This window comes from Haemaphysalis longicornis, unplaced genomic scaffold (genome assembly GCF_048455015.1).
Source record: "Haemaphysalis longicornis isolate Haplotype H1 unplaced genomic scaffold, Haemaphysalis longicornis Haplotype H1 scaffold_17, whole genome shotgun sequence".
Lineage (NCBI taxonomy): Eukaryota > Metazoa > Arthropoda > Arachnida > Ixodida > Ixodidae > Haemaphysalis > Haemaphysalis longicornis.
This window is the reverse complement of record NW_027526276.1, coordinates 9,303,844-9,307,124: the sequence shown is the minus strand read 5'-3', so window position 1 is coordinate 9,307,124 and position 3,281 is coordinate 9,303,844. Positions and strand designations below refer to the sequence as shown.

Sequence of the window (3,281 nt, the reverse complement as noted above, 5' to 3'; positions counted from 1 at the left end):
GGCCTTGACCAGATTAAATCTTGAAGCAATGGCTGGAAGGCAACGCTGGTACGTGCCACAAAATGGTGTCCGGACATAGGGAAAAGAGCGAGGGGACTCAGGGCACCCCTGCCTGATCGTGTGCCCTAACTGTGCAGCGCGAACTCAGGCGGCCATTAACAAGTAGCAGGGCTGCTGCATTTGAGTAAGCTACTATAAGGCGAGGTCGTTCCGGTGACGAAAAAGTGTAGAGACCTGAAATCTCGAGCACGTACCGGTGCCTCATTGTACTGATATTTTTGAAGAATCACAGGATATAATGCAACTGACAACCGTATTACAGCGCAAACATAATTTTTCTAGGGAGTGAGATTAGTACGAGGTAATGAGCGCAAATTTGCATCAATATTTTAAGTTGCACTATTTAGAATAAGCGGCTTGAATAGAAGAAAACTGGAGATATTTTTTTAAAAAGAAGATTAGTTGCAATTATACCAATAAAGGTGACATTCTGTTTTTATATAATTTGGCATGAGTATTTTAATCAGGTTTCTTGCAGACCTATTACTTTTAACAGAACCTAATTATGGGGCTGTGTTGACCGGGGCTTCTTTATGTGCAATGGTTCTGCCATTTCTTGTCATACTACAAAAATCGTTCACTTACGCGTAAGCATATTGCGGCATTTATGCGCTACCTGTGCGTTTTAACAAAACTTTAGCTGCGGTCATACAAAATAAACTAACACTTACAAATACCGATGATCTTGCTGTTGTTGCTTTAGTAGAACAAAATGCCACGCTTAGATATGCCTCATTGACTGCTGATGCGGCGCTGCACAACCTTAGGCCATGTTGACTTCTGGGTAGTACTTTTGGGTAGTTGGAAGCTGGGGGGTCCCGTGGCATCCTTTATTGAAAGTAGCGACATGAGCGCGGTACTCGCAATTGTTTTGCGACATGTTCTCCAGCACATGCTTCGCGCGTCTGGTCTGTTCTGCTGAAACATGGTACAAGAGATAACAGCTATGCGCATCTAAGTGGGTTCACAGCTTCGAAAAAACTGCGCTGTGGTTGGGCGCTCGACTACTCGCAAGTTCACCAATGGTAGTATAAAAGAGAATTTAAAGTGAGAGATCCTTGTTTAGAGTTTTACACTGGGTGAAAAGGACTTGTCAACAACCAACCGTAAAAAATTTGTCAGCGTATCGGCATGCTTCCCAGCATATGTCGTCGAAAAACGGTACACTTCTGCAAAAGGCGCTTGCGTGAACATGGCCGCACCAAGAACAAAAAATTGCGATGAAGTCGAGTCGTTCATTTTGTAACTCACGTGGTTGCTTTTGTCATGCACTTGTCAAGTTCGCTCGTGCGTAAAGCGACGATTTTGCTGCTGCCGCACTATTAGCTGTATAGGACTTAAAACCGCCATAAACTTCTCATAAAGATGCAGACAGCTGGAAATATTTGTCAAGGCTGAAGTTCATAGTCACAAACAACCTATATATTGAAGCAGCAAGTTCACTCCCCACGGATCACTTACTGTATCGCTAGCGCGATCGAGCGAGGCATGACGCAGGGTTGCGATGGGAAGAAGGCCGCATCTTTATTGTAGCAGTGTTTATATACCTAGCGAGACAGGAAAGGGTGTGTACCCTCGCCGCACTATCGTATCGGTTTGACACGAGGCGCATGCTGCGCAAGATATGATACATCCTCCTTGGTGTATAAAACAATTGACACGTGAACACAATTGAAAGGCTCACAAAATGTTAAGCACTCATTCACGGCATTTTTACAAAGTTTTCGTTGTAAGCCAGCCGTCTCGGCGCGTTGCGTTATTCCTCCGAACTTCTTGGAACTTGTGTAGCTGTTGTGCCCGGGATCGGGGCTGCGGGCATGTACCCCGGCAACGCGACTGGAACCTCATGCGCCGTAGCAGACGGTGCTTCGTCCTCGACGCTTTCGGGAAGGTCTGGGCTGAAGTCCTCGCTGGTTAGCAGCAAATGTCGACGATTCCGTCACAGCTGCCGCCTTTCTGTCGTGACGTCGTAGGACCTTGGATGCCCGGAAGGCCTCACAACTTTAGCTTTCTTCGTCCATGCTCCTTTGGAACGCAGACGAACCATGGCCCCTGTTTCGAGTGGCGCCAGCAGTCTTCCAGGGCGTTTGGTCTGGGAGCGCTTCCCGATGGATTGTTCCGGTCCGGTCTCCATGTCCGGCAGGGTGTTGCGCAGTCTTCTGCCTTGCAATATCTCCGCTGGGGCCATGCCGCTTTCCAGTGGCGTTGTCCTGTAAGCATGAAGACCGAGCCAGAAATCTTGCTTTGCTTCATGCGTTTTTTTCAGGATTCTCTTAATAACCAGGACGCCTTTCTCAGCCAAACCATTCGATTGCGAATATCCTGGACTGGATGTGATGTGTCTGAATTCGTATGCCCTTGAAAAGGACCTGAACTCGTGACAAAAAAATTGCGGGCCATTATCTGACAGGACTTCCAGGGGAATGCCGTACCTAGAAAATATGGCGCTGGTTGCCTGAATGACAGAGCTCGCCGATGTGTCTCGCAACTGCTCCACTTCCGGAATATTTGACAGCGCGTCGCATACTCTGAGGTACGACCGTCCACCGTACTCGAAGATATTAATGCCAACTTTTTGCCACGGCATCTCGGGCACCGGGCGCATCATTAAAGGTTCTTGCGGCTGAGTATACTGGTACTTCTTGCACACTGCACATTTCTGCACGAATGCATCAATGTTGGCTTTAATGCCAGGCCAAAATACAAGTAGCCTTGCCCTTTCTTTGCATTTGTTGATGCCCATGTGTCCTCGGTGAATTCTTTCTAAAGTGACTTTCCTCAAACTCTTGGGAATTACCAGCTTACATCATTTCAAGAGGACACCTTTCACCTGCGTCAGCTATGTAGAGAATGGTCTCAACGGTCCCTCTATACGTAGCCCGTGTTCCAAACTGTGCAGCACCACTTTAATATACGAGTCCTGACTCGTTTCTGCTGCTAGTTGTTTCCATGTGTCATCAATGACAAGAGATGAAACGACACTTACGGCGTGCACTTCCACATCATCGCTCCCGACATCACTGGCATAACTTGAGGTGGGCGCCCGTGACAGCATGTCAGCCAGTAGAAGCTGCTTTCCTGGAATGAATCGCATTTCTGTGTCATAGCGTATCAATCGCAGGAAAAATCGTTGCAGGCGGGGCGGCATATCACCAATGGGTTTCTGGGCGATAGCGAGCAAAGGGTGATGGTCGGTATCTATGATAACCTTTCGGCATTAC

At 47.6% G+C, this 3,281-nt stretch overlaps 1 pseudogene; it reads left to right on the top strand.

Annotated features, from left to right (window-relative positions):
* The first annotated feature begins 1,877 nt into the window (after window positions 1-1,877).
* Window positions 1,878-2,441, top strand: LOC144166362 (uncharacterized; annotated as a pseudogene).
* The last annotated feature ends 840 nt before the right edge of the window (window positions 2,442-3,281 follow it).